Genomic DNA, 19,654 nt, shown 5'->3' on the forward strand with positions numbered 1-19,654 from the left:
GACGAGCAGCGAAACGGAGGAGGAGGCCATCGGCTGCTCTAGTATGTACAGTGGGAAGAGTAGTGGCGATTGTGACCCGGCCATCCCTATCGATTGAGGTGTGGTTGCTCTAGTATGTACGGTGGGAAGGGTAGTGGCGATTGTGATCCGAACGTCCTTATCGATTGAGGTGGTGGTCCATTTTATAGCCCATGCATACAGCCGAGTGCTATTGCGTCTGCGTGGGCCATCCCTCTCTCGTTTGATCGGGGATGTAGAGTAGAGCAACGCAGAGCAGCCCAGTCCAGCAGCAGCAGACTCTCATCATTATCCTATCACTACCAGCCTAGCTGTGCACTGCCTGTAGCAACACATGTGGCGCTGTTGGTCAGAAGCAGGCTGCTTCGTGCTATTAAAACCTGGTTGGCCGGGCATCATGTCGGTCGGCTTCTTCTCCACTCCACTCCACATTGTCGCCGGGCCCGGGACGCGGCGAAAAAGATTCTCCTAGTCTATCGCGCCGCGCTAGCTCCTTAGGAATGGAACTCTTCTGCCTCTTGCTTGCCACGACGGCACCGGTCAACTACGGTACGCACGTCCTACTACTTCACTGTAGGCCTGTCGAGCCAAAAAAACAAATCGTTTAATTAGGACATGATAACGCATACCAATGAGCGATTAATTAGAGGTGCATTTTCCTACTTTGCCCATATTAAATAGCATTTTTTTCTCAGCCCATGCAACAAGTCTTCTGTACGTGTGCCTTCTGGTTTGCTACATGACTTGGTAATGTCTAGCACCTAGTGTAGTATAGGGCTTGTTTGGTTGGCGCCCTAGCCTGGGATCACCTACCAAGCAGGCAAGCACCTCAATCTAGCTCTAGGCATCCAAAATCGGACGCCTAGGATTGCTGGCTAGACCAGACAAGTTTCTCAGTCTCCAAACCAAACAAGCCCATAGGTAGGTTTGATTCCTGCATTTAGGAATGTTTTGTTTTGTTTTTGTTTTTGTTGGAAGTTGGAACGGTAGGAGATGAAACGTTGCATGCGTGGCTAGCTACTTCACGTGGAGAGGAAACGCTGAGTGATAGTAGTAATTACACCTACATAGTAATAACTACTCTCCGTACTGTATACATGCAAGGGTAATTGTTGGTCTTTGCTCTCGGATACTATGCACCAAGAACCAAGCAACACAATTGTTAATGATTAGAGACCTTCGTCCTTCGAAGCATTATCTCCCTTGGGATATAATGATCTTCAGATGAAGGTCATGAAGGGCATACCTTCATCATTTCAATAAGCAAGGATGTAAACAGAGACACGAAACACAAAGAGAATATGAACAATCATTTCAAATTATTAGACTATTTATATTCTTACTTTATAAACATGGATAAACATCAATAACATTTATATTACATTTGTACCTTCGGCTTGACAGAAGGTGAAAAAGCGGGAGTGACGCGAGAGTGATTACAAGTCAGCGTGAACAGTACGATGTTATTGTTCATCTATTTATAGGCACAAGACGCAGCCTGGACAAAATTACATTCATGTCCCTGACATTTACTGTTGACCATAAAGCAAGCTATCGAGGACTAAGCAGTCTTTTCTCCTTTAAGTTGGTTTCTCCTTTCACCATCGTCATTGTGCTAAGTTGAAGCTCCTTCAGCCACAGCTTCAGAGCTAGTTTGTCCCTCCTTCAGACCACACCTTCATACCATGCACACCCTCATCTCAAAGTTGAAGCCTTCTGTAACATCCTGATATACTAAAAACATGTTAGTTAAGTTTTTGAGGACTTTCGGAGGAGGAAGGCCCCTAACAGTAGCCCCTCGCAGTATTAATTTGTTTTTGCATTTAACAAATTCAGACTGTGACGTGAGCGAAGGCCTTTAGCTGAAGGTCCGAAAAAACACCTTCCCTTCGCTAGAATAGCGAAAGTCAATGATATTTAGGGCCCGCCAAGTTGCAATGCACTGGGCATATAAATAGGAACCCGTAGCGGCAGCATTTGCTGCGCCATCTCAATTGCCCGTGCTATTTTTTCAAGCTTATCGTTTCTTGCTCTGTCAAATTTTGCTTGATTTGTGAGCTTCGGCATTTGCACAAGTGCTCGTTAAATATCTGAAGAGAAGAAGATTATGGACCCTGCCCTAGCTGGGTTTTACGAGGCTATGGAAAAGACAAACACGGAGAAGATTACGAATGAAATGTTAGCTGGGTTATCTGAGGATTCTGATGATAGCGAGAACTTTGATGTGGAAAGTGGGAACGAAGATGCCGAAGATCGGCCCTGGCGGCCGAGTCATACTATCTTTGGAAAGTCATTCATCAAACATAGTCAGATTGATGCTATGAAGGGAAGATATTTTCGTGATATGTCTATTGTGAGAGCTAGGGGGGACAGCGCCACCCCTGCACTCGAGGAGGATGAAGTTGTTGTTTACAGGAGCTTCATGAAGGCAGGGCTTTGGTTTCCATTGAGAAAATTTCTGGTTGAAGTGTTAAATACCTTTTAAATTTTTCTTCATCAGATTACTCCCGAAGCTATAATCAGGATGGGTATTTTTGTTTGGGCCGTGAGGAGCCAAGGGATAGAGCCAAGCGCAAAATGCTTATGTAACATGCACGAGCTGCTGTATGAGACAAAGGCCACTGGCAAGGAGCAGTATCACAATAATTTTGGTTGTTATGGCTTCGTGCCTCGTTCTGATGTAATTTATCCAGTTCCAACGTTTCGGAAAAGGTGGCCAGGGGCCTGGATGGAGGAATGGTTTTATGTAAAGCATAATCTGATTGAAAGAGAAGACATAAAGGAGATTATCCAACGCCCTATCTGGTCTCGCTTCGGCATCAGAAGGTCGGCTACTGTGCTTGGGAACGATATCGAAGCATGCCAGAAGGCTTTCAACAATGTTTGCGCCTTTATTGGCACAAGAGACCTAGTCCAGGAGCACATAGCCTATAGAGTGTGGCCTCTTGTGTATGACTGGGAGATGCCAAAGGAAACTGCTGCCGAGTCCAGTCAAGGTGGTTTGGTTTATTTGAAATACACCTTCAGATATAGAGATCAGTTTGATGAGCCGAATGATGACTGACTGACCTGTGTTGAGGCGACTAGCGATGAGTTGCTTGGGGCGTACACGAGAGCCGAAGATGATGTCATGACCTTAGACTTCGGAGGAAGAGGCAAGAAAAGTTCAGTTCAGCTTATGACCCGCAAATAGATGGTCAGACTGAGAGAACCAACCAGATCCTTGAAGATATGTTAAGAGCTTGTGCTTTGCAAGACAAGTTAGGTTGGGATAAAAGGCTACCATATGCAGAATTCTCCTACAACAACAGCTACCAAGCCAGTTGAAGATGTCACCGTTCCAAGCACTCTATGGGAGGAATTGTCGAACTCCGTTGCACTGGGACCAACCCAGTGTAAGGCAAGTGTTTGGTCCAGATATTTTGCTTGAATCCAAAGAAAATATCAGAATGGTTCGAGAGTATCTAAAGACAACATAGTCTAGACAATGAAGCTATGCTGACACCACAAGAAGAGAGCTGAGTTTCAAAGTGGGAGATTATGATTATCTGAAAGTGTCACCCATCAGAGGAGTCAGAAGATTCGAAGTCAAGGGCAAGTTAGCACTGCGATATATTGCCCCGTACCAGATTCTAGCAAGGCGTGAAGTGGAATATCAGCTTAGCTTACTAGAAGACCTGACAACAGTCCATGATGTGTTCTATGTGTCTCAGCTGAAGAAGTGCTTGCGAGTACCAAAAGAGCAGTTGCTAGTGGATGGACTCGAAGTCTAGGAAGACCTGACATATGAGGATAAAACAACGTAGATTCTGGAAACAGCAAACAGAGTCACCCGGAGAAGTACCATCAGAATATGCAAAGTCAGATGGGGTCACTACTCTAAAGAAGAAGCAACTTGAAAAGAGAAGACGATCTGAAAGCCAAATACCCCGAACTCTTTGCTAGCCAACCCTGAATCTCGAGGGCTTGATTCTTTTTAAGGGGGATAGGTTTGTAGCACCCTAAATTTGGGGTATAAATTTTCTTCTCTAAATACCTAGCAAATTCAAGTGTTACTTATTTTCTCACTTCTATAATATTTCTTTTCTATTCTCGTTAATAGGATTTTGGGTTAATTATGTGGGAGATGTATTATTTTCTTGAGAATATCAAAACCTAGGGGGTATATGTGAATGTTTGCATCATGCTGAGCCTAGATTATTCCTGTTTGTTTGATGCACATGTTTGAATTATTTGAATCTGAATTGTGGTTGAATTTGATTTGAATTCCATAGAGAAAATAAAATGAAAAGGCATTTAGAAATTCAAGAAAATAGAAAAGGCCATTTCAGCCCAAGTAGCCTAGCTCAGCCCAGCAAGCCGCACACGCGCGCTCACTCTCCCTGACAGGTGGGCCCCGCCTATCAGCGCTAGCCCGCGCTCGCGCGCTCTCACTCCCCCTCTCCCTCTGCCCGGTGGGGCCGACCTATCAGCGCCAGTTTCATTCGCGCATGCGCCCTGCTCTCTCTCTATCCCGTGGGACCCACGCGTCAGCGCTGAATGCCCGTTCGCTCGCCCGCTCTCGCTGGTCCATGGGCTCCGCTTGTCGGACGCGTCTCTCCCAACCGTCTGCACGCACGACCTGCGCACACGCCATGGAATCCACACCCACGACGCACGTCGAGGCCGCGCCCGCCCCTACCTCAGCCATTTCTAGCGCCCGCAACCCACTCTCTTCCCCTCCCTCACTCGCACCCCTACAAACCTCCCGCACTCACCTCACGTCGCGCGCACCAGCGAAGACATCGTCACTGTCTGTCGTGGTCCCGTGCTTGTTCTGCGGTCGTCGTCGAGCCCTCGCCATGTCTGTTGCCTCGGTGAGCTTTGCCTCGTCACCAGTGACCCAGGACAACCCTCGGTTCGTTCCCTTCCCTTGGATGGATCTGTATCTCCTGCTATCACAAAAAATGGTAGGGCATTATCGATGATTTTTGTAGCTGCGCACGTAACAAGTTTTTTTCAATTGATTATTTGGTAGCTTATGGTCCCTGGATGTTCCATGTTCCTACTGGGGAGAAGTATAGATGGCCAGTAGTGCCGCTGTAATCGGGCCGACACGAGGCACGTCACGACATGGCACGACTGGTGGCGGGCTCGTGCCGGCACGGCCCGACCTCTAGTGTCGTGCTTGGGCCGAGTGTGGGGCACGGTGGGCCGGCACGGGCACGGCACGATTAGGGTTTAGGCACGGTTAGGCACGACTCGTAATAACACATACCCCCCTCCCCCGCGTCACTCTCTCTCTCACTCTCACAGCTCACTCACTATCTCTCGAATGCTCCGCGACTCCTCGGCTCCTCCGCTCCTGGCGACTCTCCGGCGATTTGGAAAGCGACGCCTCCATCCTCTCCCTCATGGCCTCACCGCCTCTTTGCCGCCTCATCTGGTCCTCTCCCTCTCCGGCGCCTCTGCTGGTAACACAATCCTCTGGTCAGGTGGTGCTCTCTTGCTTGTGTCGCCTCTGGATCTAGCTCGAAACCCTAAGTTTGGTGCTTTGATCTTGAACTTCTGTTCTTCTTCTGGTCTCTCTCCCCTCTACGGCTCCCTCTCCCTGTAACGTTGCGTCGGTGCGTAACCCTAACTGTGCTTTAACCCTAACCATCGTGCCGTCAGGGTTGGATCTGGTGCTCCGGCTTTGGTAAGTTGCTAATCACGTGGTTGTTCTTCTGATTTGTGTTTTTCGCGTCTAGATCTGTGGACTGTTCTGTGATTGTTCTGTGACGAACCCTAACCGTGCTTTAACCCTACCCGAATTGAAGGTTGGAGCCGTGAGGTGTCGATCTGGTGCTCCGGTCCGGCTTTGGTAAGTTGCTAATCATTTGCGGTTTGCTTGTGCTTCTACTTTGTGTTTGTCGCCTCTGGATCTTGTTCAAACCGACGAACCCTAATCTATTATACCGCCTTGTTCTGTGATTGAAGGTTGGATCCGTGAGGGACCGATCTGGTGCTCCGGCTTTGGACCTTTCGTAAGTTATTAATCTGATGCTTGTGATCTGTGCTTGTGATCTGTGCTTGTGATCTGTGAGCTGTGTTCGAACCCTAATCTATTATACTGCCTGCATGTTCTGTGATTGGAGCCGTGAGGGACCGATCTGGTGCTCTGGTCTGGCTTTGGTAAGTTGCTAATCTTTTGCTTGTGCTTCTGATTTGTGTTTGTCGCCTCTGGATCTCTGGTCAAACCGATGAACCCTAATCTATTCTAGTTCCTTGCTCTGTGATGGGAGGTTGTAGCTGTGAGGGACCGATCTGGTGCTCCGGCTTTGGTAAGTTATTAATCTGATGCTTGTTTGTGTGATCTGTTCTTTGTTAGTATGTGTAATCTGATGCTTGTTTGTGTGATATGTTCTTTGTTCTGTGATTGTAGCCATGAGGGGCCGATCTGGTGCTCCAGCTTTGTGCCTCTGTGATTGTGATCTGGTGCTCTATGCCTCTATGCTTGTGATCTGTGCTTGATGGCCGACGACGACACCGTGCATGTGCCTACACAAACTGGCGACAGTGAGGCTGCAGTTCCTTCAACGGAGCCCATCAATATAGATCATGACCCTATTGTGGAAGAGGCTGGGGGGACAGACACACCTACAAGTTCTTGGGTAAGAAATAGAGCTTCCACATCTGATGTTTGGAATGATTTTGACAAGATATATAAGGTTGTTGATGGTGTGAGGGTAAGGTGTGAGGCTAAGTGCAAAGTTTGCAAGTGTGTTTTGTCTGCTAAATCAACTGGTGGCACTAGCCATCTTAATCGCCATAGAAATGCATGCAAACTGAAGCATGGCAGAAATGCCTTTGCCCAGTCCTTGCTCCAGTTTAATCCTGATGGTAGTGCTAGATTGTGGGAGTACAATGCTGATGTTGCTAGGTCTGAGATGTGTCGTTTGATATGTAGGCTTGATCTACCTATTTGCTTGGCTGAATCATCTGCTTTTGAAGAGTACATTAAAAAGGCTCATAATCCTAGATTTTCTGTTATCTCTAGGCAAACAACCACTAGAGATATTAAAAAGTATTACAATGATTCACGTGCTAAGCTTGTTGACACATTTAAAAATTCTGTTTCTTCTGTTGCTGTGACATCTGATATATGGTCTGGGAATGCTAAAGAGGATTACTTGAGTGTTGTTGTGCATTATGTTAATTCTGCATGGGAATTGGAAAAAGGATAATAGGACTAAGGCTAATTGATGTCTCACATAGTGGTGAAAACATATCTGAGAGAATATTAGAGGTGTTAAAAGAATATGGTCTTAATGATAAAACCTTTTTTGTAACCCTGGACAATGCTTCTGCTAATACCTCTGCTATGGGGAGACTTACTCCTCTACTTAGTGGTTATGTTGGGGATGTTTGTTTGCATCAAAGGTGTGCATGTCATATTCTGAATTTGATTGTTAAGTCTTGTTTAAAAAGGATTCAACCTTATCTAGAATCATTTAGAACTGCTATATCTTTTCTGAACTCTTCTAATCAACGCATTGCTTTATACAAATCATATTGCATTGCTATGAATACACGTCCTCGTAAGTTTGGATTGGATATGGAGGTAAGGTGGAACTCCACTTACCTTATGCTTAAGCATCTACTGCCTTACAGGAACACATTTGATGTTTTCATTCAAACTCACTACCCTAGAGCTGTAGGTGAACCTTTGCTTTTGTCTGATGATCACTGGTATGTTGCTGAAAAAATCCTGGTATTCCTTGAACTATTTTATGACTCAACCTGTGTTCTATCTGGTGTCTACTATCCAACATCTTCATTGATGATGCATCATATAATTCAGATTGCTAAACATCTAAATTCATATGAACATGATAGATTGCTTGGAACTGTTGTTTTTCCTATGCAAACTAAGTTCCTTAAGTACTGGAGGGATATTCCACTTCTCTATTCATTTGCATTCATTCTTGATCCTAGAGCTAAATTGAGGGGCTTCAATAGAGTTCTATCTATTTTAGCTGGTGTCACACACCATGATTACTCTGGTTATTTAACTCTTGTGAGAGCACAATTAACTGAGGTATTTAACAAGTATAAAGCTAAGTTTGGTGCAGTGCCCTCAGTTAGACCCTCACAAACAACAAGGACTAGTAAGAAAAGGACTAACTGGGGTATGATATATGGTGATGATGATGATGATTTGTTTTCAACCCCAATTGGTGGAACAGGTTCTTCTTCCAACCCCACTCCATCTGCTTCTCTATCTAGACACACTTCAGCTAGTGCTTTGCTGCAAGCAGCAAGCAATTGTGCATCTCTTGGGGCTGGTTCTGAGTTATCAACATATTTGGATAGTGATATTGTCCAGAAGTATGATGATGACTTTAATTTGTTGACGTGGTGGCAGGATCACAAGCTGACCTACCCATCTCTTTCTATGTTGGCTAAGGATGTACTAACTGTGCATGTCTCTACCATTTCATCAGAAAGTGCTTTCAGTCTCACTGGCAGGATTATCGAGGAGCGTCGACTGACCTCGGAGATGGTCGAGATGCTGACCTGCATCAAGGACTGGGAGGAAGGGAATGCAAGGACCCAACATACTGTTGAGAACAAAGAACTTGAAGACTCATTCTCTGATCTATATCTTGATGATGAACAAGTTCCAGTTGACACTCCAGGGTCCTCTCAATCTCAATCTCAGACACCTACTGATCCACAACCACATGTCCCAGACTGATCTTATTTAGCTAGTTTGCATACTTCAGCTTATGTGCCTGTAAGACTGTAACTAAACTGTACATTGTAAACAATGACTCTGTGATATGTAAGAACACTAAAAGAGCTGTGGGTTGTACTCTTTTTTCCTATCAATGGTTTTCTCACAAGGGTGAGTTTTTACCTAGATAGGTTTTTAATGAGACAGTCATTGCACTAAACAGCTCAATATTAGATATTTTAGTATGTTTAACTGTGTGTTTGTGAATCAGTGAATGTATATGTGTTTGTGTGATTTCTGTTGTAGTGCCCGGGCCGGCCCTGGCACTATGGGCTGGCCGTGCCTGCCGTGCCGGCACGGCTAAGGACCCTTAGTGTTGTGCCTGGGCCTGGGTTCAGGCACTAGTGCCGGGCCGGCACGGCACGGTTAATAATCGTGCTAAACGGGCCGTGCCCTAACCGTGTCGTGTCAGTGTCGTGCCGTGCCGGGCCGCCCGTTTGGCCATATATAGGGAGATGCTCTATGTTTACGCGGCAAACAATGTCAAAAGATCATCATATTGCTCGTACTACTGCCGCATATATATACGCGTGAATAGTCAATCAATCAACCCCTTTTGAATATGTATGTGATGGGTGCAGAAATACAAGTCGGAATCGGAAGGTCATGACATGGTCATCATCGCTGGCTCCGAATATGGCAGTGGCAGCTATCGTGAATCTGCTGCCAAGGGACCAATGCTACTGGGTGTCAAGTCGGTGATTGCAAAGAGCTTCGAGCGGATCCACCGGAGCAACTTGGTGGGATCTCTGCTTTCAAGTAGGAGAGGATGCCGATTCACTCTGCCTCACCGGACGTGAGCGCTACACCATCCACCTCCCTACCAGCACCGCCAAGATCAGTCCTGGTCAGGTATCAAGATGCGTGTTTTTAAACATCCCAAAAACTACCTGTAGCTGCTTCTCCATCCAGTCTTCCTGTGTAAATGACACGCATTCTATTGTTCTTGCCTGCCGCTCATGCAGCTTGAGGTCATACTTCAACCATGGAGGCATCCTTCCCTACATGGTCCGCAACCTGGCGGCACAGATAAAATTAGTTGAAGTTTATTGGTGGGATAGGAGTCTTGATCGGAGCCGGTTCCTCTGACGTACTGCAGGGGGCAGTAGGGTCACTGCGCGCGGGCCCTGTCGCACGCGGGGGTCACGCGGCAGTGCCCACCCCCCACGTCAGAGGATCTCGTTCCGTCTTGATCATATTTGTGCAGATTGACGCGATCTCTCTCTCATCTATGCGTATTGATGTACTCTTTCTGATGCAAAATATCCATTGGCATGGTGTATGTACACATTTTGGCTAGCATTTTTCTATGAAAATATGATGTGTTTCAAATACAAATAATTACACTTTTATAGAAACAACGTCAACCTATATACTATTCCATCTATCCATGGCCAACGCTATTGAAGTTTGACTGCCAAGAATTCTAAAACCATCTCTATACATTTTGGATCTGGAGGAGTATTAGTACTATGTGCAAAAGCTCTCTAATCAGTAGGGCCATTTCTATATCTGATCTGATCATATATTCTCTCCATGTTGGCTACCTAGGTACTCAATGCCACGTGTTTGGCGCATGTATGTAAATAAGTGGCACATTCTAATCTTCAATTGCGTTCTTCTTCGCTCTGGCATTGAGGTATGCATGTATATTCTAAAATAAAAATTAAAAATTAGTTGATTTAATCACCATATGTATATGCTAAATAGTAAGACATTATTGTTCTTGTTTGTGGTGCAGGTTGGTCGTAGCTGCAATATACTTTCTCTGCACGACATGAGCGTGGATTTTGTTTTACCAACCGATTATTTATACTCTTGATTCTTTGGTTCCATGCTCTCTTCGGCCATCTTCATGTCAATTTGCTTTGCAAACAACATAATATCAGCGTGACCTGCCCTTATAGATTTTCAAATGGTTATATACATATGTACTATTGAAATTGTCATTTTGGTTTGCAAACAATTTCTTAGCTTAGAACATTTGATTTATGAATACAGAATATTTTATTACCAATCTAAAATATCGTCGTACTTAATAAAAATATTTATCATTATGAGATAAATGATTGTCAATCAAATTCCATGTAAATATATTTACATGGGATCTTGCTTTGAACAGCTTATTGCAAGAAATACGATGATGTAATTTGGTTTCATTTAGGATACTTGGTTTAGCCTCAATAATTTCTTTAAAAGATCCATATGTCTGCAATTTTAGATTTTTATGTGCGGCCCCACCCGAGCCCGAGTACGGATGAAGCAGCAAGGGCCAAGGGACCAGGCCAAATCGTAGAAGACACCAGCGGTACAGAAAAAACAAAAAAATAATACAACCATCAAAAATTGTTTTCGCCCGGACTCGAACCGGAGACCTTCAGTGTGTTAAACTGACGTGATAACCAACTACACCACGAAAACTTCTTGTTCAATTTTTCAATACTTACTAACTATACACTATGTACAGGTCAAATGCAGCTATTCCAAATAAATCATGGTTTGTTTGGAAATAGAAGGCTAGAAAGAAAGCTTCGCGTCATGTGTTTGATCGGAACGAATCATCCGAACCTGGTATTTTGGTTTGGTTTCATCGCTGACCTGCCAACAATGTTATCCACTGAGATCGATTCATCCAACTCAAAATTATCATAGCCTCATGCTTTGTTTTAAACCTTTAAAACTAATAGTTAGCAGAAAAAATTACTTGAGAGGTTCAGCTAATAAACCAACTAATTGTTAGCTCCCAAATAGCTATTAGTTGTTAGCTGCTTTAACTCAACTACCAATTTATTCGCTAATTACAAATTAGCTTACAGGTTAGCCGGACCTCAAGCTAGATCAATTGATTCTTCAAATCAAACAAGACTACAAGTGGGTGGACTTAGCATTTGTGATATATACAAAAGTCAATGAAAGTCGTCATTCATTTCACTTGGATGCTAATTGTTACCTCTACTATGACCTATCAACCTATTTAATGTCTATAAAAAAATTTTCCACTCAAGTTGACACAAGAAGTTAAGAACATCTCGAGCAAACCCTCTAATAATTGGTATTGGTTATCAGCAATACGACATTTTTTTACTATTAACTCCTTTTTATTATTGTGAAGTTGCTCTAGCAGATCACCATTAGACCAACCTCTTATATTGAACAAGATACAACTCACCCTATATTTAGGTCTAGTTTAGGTACTCTAGTATTGACCTCAATCCACATGTGTTGAGGTGGATTGAGGTGTAAATTAGTTTAATTTACACCTCAATCCACCTCAACACATGTGAATTGTGATTAATATTAGAGTACCTAAATAAAGCCTTAAGAGGAAAATAAGGGATAAATTGGTGTCCACCTAGAGAGAGACAGACAGAGGGAGAGAGAGCTATTGATGAGCTGCTAGTCCCAGCTCAAGTAGTTTCTCTTACTGAATCAGTAACCGACGTATGGCCCGTAGCTCGCAAAAATACCTAAGGTATTCAACGAGTTATTATTTGGTCAGGAATTGAGATAAATGAACTATTACACATCTTTTCAATTATTGTGACGTAAAAAAGCTCGGACATCATTCCCCAGATTCAGATTTTCTGATCTAGAATACTCCTAAGCTCGGATATCTTTTCAATGTTGGATTTGAAATTGAGAAAGAAATTCAAAATAGAATAGAAAAAGAAAAAGAAAAACGCAAGCAACACTGGGCTGAAACCCATAAGTCGCGGCCCATTAGCTCCTACTGCTGGCCTGGATACTGGTGCCGACAGGAAGCCGCGGCCCATTAGCTCCTACTGCTGCCCTGGACACTGGTGCCGACAGGCGGGCCCAGTCGGTTAGTTGCCCCGCGCCTATTCTGCACCGGCCTCCCTACGAGTCCAATCACTACACAGTGGGCCCCATCTTTCTGTCTGTCACTCTGTCGCGGCCTCCAGGATTCCAGTTGACTTGCAGCAGGCCCGGGACGTCAGGTTTTTCCCTTTCCTTCGTCGAGCGGCTCGGGTGAGCTCAATCTTGACGCGCTTCTCGGAGTCCGTTGAAGCCGCCCCTAAACCGACCTTGCTGCGACTATAAAGGGTAGCCCTGAGGGCTCCGCTTTCTCTTTCCATCGCCACGACTGTTTACCAGCGCTACCGATGAGAGAGAGAATCAGGGGATTCGAGTTGGCCGCCGCCGCCGGGTAACTCGACAACGACATCGTCTGGGGACCGGATTCGAACCGAGGAGGTGTGTGCGGCCCCGTGGGACGTTCTCTTGTCAACAATCGTGTGCGGGAGGCGGTGGATTGAGGGCAGTTCCATGCTGGAGACATCGAGCCATCGCGGATCCGCCTATCGCTGTGGGCAGAGCTTCGCCGCGGGCGATTCCTGGTGAGAACTCCTCCTATAGCTTCACGCTTGCCTCCGCTTCATGTAGCTTCTTTGGGAGGGATCTTTTGGGCTCGGAATCATGGTTTGGCTGGGCCCGATGATGCCGCTACCGTGGTGGCTCTGGTGGCCGCCGAGCTCCGCTGTTAGGATATGGGGGATAGGCGCCCGACCGTCGATCTAGGGGTGGGCGGTCGAGATTAGAATTTAGATACTAATTGGGCTCAGGTGAGCGGGACCGTTCGATTCGAGTCGAGCGTATAGGATTTAATCTGAAGCATTTTAAACTGGGTTCATTGATCACCGATCTGACGGCCACGGGCGCATACCGGTTTGGTGCAGGGCAGATCTAATCGGATCCGTTGATCGTTATCTGAGCGGCTCATAACAGCTGATACCCTTTTGGGCGGGTGGTTTTGCTAAATAGACCTTGGGGATTTTAGGAATTAACCCGTCATCCTCGGCTGATGTAAAGTAATTACAACGAGCCCAAAACTTTTATATACTAGACCCTGCAGTTTCGGGTATTGGTGTCCGCAGTCCAGAACCATTCGAATTATTCAGAATTAAAACATAAAATGATTTTAGTATAAAAACAATTCCGGAAACTTGTTTAATTCATAATTAATCCCTTTTAACTCCTTTTTGATCCATTCCAGTTGCATTAGTCTCATACTAATATTCTTTATCATCTAGTAACCTTGTATTACTATGAAACCTCTAATTAAAAGCATGCACTTGATTTGTTCTATAGTAAACACCTAAACTTTAGAAAATCGTAACTTTATAACCGTAACTCTGAATTTAGTGGTTCTCGAACCTGTGATCTCGTTACGATGCATATAATATTATCATGCATTTTTTTCTGATGTTTGGTGTGATGTTAATTTCTCCTATACCATGTTTGTTTGTTGTTGCGAGTAGACGAGCAAGCAACCGAGGATCCCGGTACTTAGCAAGTGGAAAATACTGAACAAGAGCTCATTGAAGGCAAGTTATGCCCTTGACCACTTTTATTTACCCAATAATGTTCTCTATAATCACTTTGGCATGTTTAGGCTTAATTTTGATGGGACCCAATAGGTCACCCTAGATTGGTCATCTTTATACCTTGTTTACCCCTGAACCTTTTTGGACAGTATCTGCTATTGCTATATGTGGTATTGGGTGTCAAGATAATTATTATTCATGATCATGTTCCTTAATGTTGTTGAATTCTTTATCATTCATGATAAGACTATTGTTTTAATTGGAACATGGAGCTTAACTTGAGATATACGTGCTACCACAAGGTTGGAATGGGACGCTCTTGGCTGACTAATTAGGAAAGCTAGTGGAGATCTACCTTACTAAAAGGGAAATGTGCCCTTGGGCCATTTCTAAGTATTTTGGTGATTGAGTGCCAACGCAAGTGCTTTTGTGTTGATCTATGCAAAGTGGTGGACAAAGTGCAAATCATGTCAAAAGGTATGTTTCTAGACTTAGTACATCGTTTTATAGACTAATGTATTGTCTCTAAGTGCTGGAAACAGGAAAGATTGAATTGGAAATGAGATGGCTCTGTTCAGCCAAAGTCAGCTCGGTCTGGGTGCACCGGACTGTCCGATCGTGCACCGGACAGTGTCCGGTGCGCCAGGCTGGCTCAGGCGAACTTGCTGCTCTCGGGAAGAAACTAACGACGTACGACTATAATTCACCGGACTGTCCGGTGTGCACCGGACAGTGTCCGGTGAGCCAACGGTCGCCGGGCCAACGGTCGGCCGCTTAATCCGGGCGCGACGCGTGGCCGAGCCAACGGCTAGAAGGGGGCACCGGACTGTGTTAGAATTATAGGCATTTTCCGTATTATTTTAATTCCATAAATTAACATTATGATGATGACATATAAAATATGTTTAATCATAAAAATCATTATCTCAAATATATCCATAACAATATGGATCAAGAGAACAAGAAACATATGAATCATATAAATATAATAAGCAAATAAACATGGAACATGTATTATTATGGAACAACTGAAAATAAACAGATAGCAACATAAACAGCATGACTGTAAAATTAAGACAAACAAATTTATCATATTACTAGTATGATCAGGCATCAGACACGTCATGATATAATACGACAAAACAGATTGGATAAATTTATGGCTATAAATAAAACAGCAGGTATGAACATATATAATTTGCAGAATGAAAAACAGTAAGGAGATGAATTGATCATACCCTGCCATGCGCTCCGAGGATCTAGATCCTTGTCCAACTTCACTTGTCATGTCAGCAGGAAGAAGACTTTGGACAGTCGCGTAGACGCTCCCTAAAAACCTAATTGCCGATCCCTCGTGCAAGGTCTCGAACGGCAAGGGCTCTGGAGGCACCTGCCCTCTCGCTTCTCTGTGCACGCAGAGTCACGAGATGGAAATACCCTCACTCGGCTGCTGGACTGTGTTCTGAAAGTGTTTTCTCGCGTGTACCGAGTGACAGGGGTGCTCCTCTATTTAACCTCTCGCAGAGGGAAGCTGAAGGAGAAAGGTCGCCGAGTCACGCCAAGAGTCGGCCAGCTCTAGCCGAGTTATGCCATGAGTCGGCCAGCTCTTGCCGAGTCACGCCATAAGTCGGCAGCTGAAGGAGAAGGGTCACTCGGCTGACTGACGAAGAGACAGGGTCACTCGGCAGACGAAGAGACAGAGTCACTCGGCTAACGTACGCGGTTAGTGAGTGCTAAAAATTAACACAACCACACCACGCCCGCTCGCCTGCCTGCCTGCCTGCCTCGCCTCGCCACGCCACGCCACGCCACGCCACGCCCGGCCCGGCCCGGCCGGCGGCGGCGGCGGCGCGCGCGCGCGTGTGGCACGCCCTTGTCCATTTCTTGACTTCTCAAGTTAAGTGGAATAAATCCCACCATATAAGTCAAGGCAAAAGACCCTTGGACTTCCAATGTGGTACTATTGGTATTCTCCACCATTACACACCATAGAGTTTATTCAATAAATGGGCCAAGCCCATAAAAGATCCAACAATCCCCACCAAACTCTAGGGTTTGTAATGATGAAGTATCAGAATCACAATCCTTTGATATACCAGTGTTTCGATGGAGACTGTTAAGTTGAACATCCATCTAGAATAAGAGTTTCACTCATTCACAACTGAACAATGGACTAAGCCTTGAATTGACAGTTTTGTGCGAAATAAGATTCACTCAAATCCTTTGCTGATACTAGGCTGCAAAAGGGTATTCCCGCTGATTAGAAGCATATAAGTCACACTTCAGTGCCTTTCATGAGTATTTAGGGATTACCCAAGTCCCATAGACTGTGACTAGCAGTCTGACTCATATAGGTGTATTCCTCAGAAGATGTTCTGTAGGACAACATCTCACCTTTATAAGACTCTTGGAATACATTAAGGTAAAAACCATCCTGCCTTACAGATAGGAAAGATGTGCATCAGAAATGAGTTAAAGAAGGGATCTTTCCTCACAATCTACTCCTAGCTTGTTTCTCCACTCTACTTCACGGGATCTCCGATCACATAGAGCAGGTTACCACTAGAGTAGATCTCACATGGGTCTCATACCCATTTCCCTCGATGCACTTTCTATCACATTGCGTGATAGACCCTTAGTGAATTGATCTGCCAGATTATTTGATGTGTGGACATAATCCACAGTTATAACTCCGGAGTTTTTCAACTTTCTGACAGATTTCAATCTCCTCTTAACATGCCTTGTAGACTTCATGTTATTCCTAGAACTGTTAACCTTTGTAATCACCGTTTGATTGTCACAGTTCATGGAAATAGCCGGTATCGGTTTTTCAACTACCGGTAAGTCCAATAGGAAATCACGAAGCCACTCGGCCTCAGCCCCAGCAGTGTCTAATGCTGCGAGTTCTGCTTCCATTGTAGACTTCGTTAAGATAGTCTGCTTGCAAGACTTCCAGGAAACAGCGCCACCTCCAAACAGAAACACATATCCGCTTGTGGCATAAAGCTCATCAGCATCAGAAATCCAGTTGGCATCACAATAGCCTTCTAGCACTTTTGGGTTTCCGGTATAATGAATACCGTATGTCATAGTACCTTTCAAATACCGCAACACTCTCTCAAGAGCACGCCAGTGATCATCTCCTGGTTTCGACACAAACCGACTTAGCTTACTCACAGCATAAGAGATGTCTGGCCTTGTTGCACTTGCAACGTACATGAGCGAGCCAATGATCTGGGAGTATGTCAATTGATCCCTTGCTATTCTCCGATTCTTTCTCAATAGCACACTAGGATCATAAGGTGTTGGAGCAGGATCACAGTCACTAAAACCAAAGCGACTCAATACCTTTTCCACATAATGGGATTGTAACAAAGTTACCCCACCATCAGCTTCTCTAACAAGCTTGATGTTTAGAATGACATCAGCCTCTCCCAAATCTTTCATCTCGAAATTGCTCGATAGAAGACTTTTAACTTCCTCAATCACATTGAGATTTGATCCAAAGATCAAGATGTCATCAACATAAAGGCACAGCATAACAGACTCACCCCCACCATACCGATAGTATACACACGTGTCAGATTCATTTACAACAAAGCCAGCTGCTGTAAGAGTATTATCAAATTTTTCATGCCATTGCTTAGGTGCTTGTTTTAGGCCATACAATGATTTTATCAACCTGCACACCTTGTTCTCTTGACCATCCGCAATGAACCCTTCTGGCTGATCCATATAGATCTCCTCATCCAACTCTCCATTAAGGAAAGCTGTCTTAACATCCATCTGATGAATGATAAGACCATAAGAGGCTGCCACGGCTATTAATGTGCGAATTGTAGTCAATCGAGCCACTGGTGAGTAGGTATCAAAGAAATCTTCACCCTCCTTTTGGGTATATCCTTTGGCCACAAGCCTTGCCTTGTACCTCTCAATTGTACCATCAGGCCTAAGCTTTTTCTTGAAGATCCATTTGCAACCTATAGGTTGACAACCATAAGGACGGTCAACGACCTCCCAAGTTCCATTAGACATAATAGATTCCATCTCACTCCTTACTGCTTCCTTCCATAAGTCAGCATCAGGAGAGGAATATGCCTCACTAATGGTAGTTGGTGTGTCTTCCACAAGGTACACTATAAAGTCATTACCAAAGGATTTTGCAACCCTCTGTCTCTTGCTCTTTCGAGTGACTATAGTGTCATCCTCCTCAGGGATGTGCACGTGAGAATCCTCAGCATGATCTATAGGAATCGACAGTTCGTGCTCATGGGGAATTATAGTCTCATGACTTGTATCGCTAGGTGTATTCTTCATGGGAAACTCATTCTCAAAAAATGTTGCGTCTCTTGATTCCATGATAGTATCAACATACATATCAGGCACATCAGATTTTATAATTAAGAACCTATACCCAGTGCTGTGAAAAGAGTACCCAAGGAATATACAGTCAACAGTTTTAGGCCCAAGTTTACGCTTTTTGTTGATTGGCACATTCACTTTAGCCAAGCAACCCCAAGTGCGCAAATACGAGAGATTTACTCTTCTCTTTTCCCATTCCTCAAATGGAGTGATCTCTTTGTTCTTTGTTGGAACTCTATTCAGGACATGACATGCTGTCAAAATCGCCTCACCCCACCATGCCTTGGATAATCCCGCTGTACTCAACATGGCATTCACCAAATCTGTTAGAGTGCGGTTTTTCCTTTCAGCAATCCCATTGGATTGTGGTGAGAATGGCGGTGTCCTCTCATGAATAATACCATGTTCCACGCAGAACTCATCGAACACATTAGAGAAATATTCTCCACCTCGATCAGACCTTAACCGTTTTATTTTCCTCTCAAGTTGGTTCTCAACTTCAGCTTTATAGGCCTTAAAATAATTGAACGCTTCATCTTTTGTTTTTAAGAGATACACATAACAAAATCTAGTGGAGTCATCTATAAAAGTGAGAAAGTATCTTTTACCACCTTTGGTCAAGATTCCATTCATCTCGCACAGATCAGAATGAACAAGTTCTAGAGGTGCCAAACTCCTCGCCTCAGCAGCCTTGTGTGGCTTGCGGGGTTGTTTTGATTCAACACACACATGGCACTTAGGCTTTTTGACCAAGTTAAATTTAGGAATTAAATTTATATTTGCTAACCGCATAAGACAGCCAAAGCTTGCATGACAAAAACGTGAATGCCATAGATCTGACTCATCAGAAAAATTAACAGAATTCACCAGTTTATTACACACATCATGCAGTGATAAGCGGAACAAGCCTCCGCAATCATATCCTTTACCAACAAAAGCACCATGTTTCGACACAACACATTTATTAGACTCAAGAACAACTTTATATCCATCTCGACATAGCATCGAAGCGCTAACGAGATTCTTCTTGATAGAGGGTACATGCTGCACGCTCTTCAATGGCACCGTCTTTCCCGAAGTAAACTTCAGAATGACCGTACCAACACCAAGAACATGAGCACGCGACCCATTTCCCATTAACAAGGCGCCAGACCTCCCGACCTGGTAGGAG

General features: G+C 44.4%; 1 non-coding gene across 1 annotated transcript; it reads right to left on the reverse strand.

Annotated features, from left to right (window-relative positions):
* Positions 1 to 11,123: 11,123 nt before the first annotated feature.
* TRNAV-AAC (transfer RNA valine (anticodon AAC)) lies at positions 11,124 to 11,197 on the reverse strand. The gene has a single exon. It is a non-coding gene; the product is annotated as a tRNA-Val (tRNA).
* Positions 11,198 to 19,654: the final 8,457 nt, after the last annotated feature.

This window comes from Zea mays, chromosome 10 (assembly GCF_902167145.1).
Source record: "Zea mays cultivar B73 chromosome 10, Zm-B73-REFERENCE-NAM-5.0, whole genome shotgun sequence".
In the NCBI taxonomy this organism is placed as follows: domain Eukaryota; kingdom Viridiplantae; phylum Streptophyta; class Magnoliopsida; order Poales; family Poaceae; genus Zea; species Zea mays.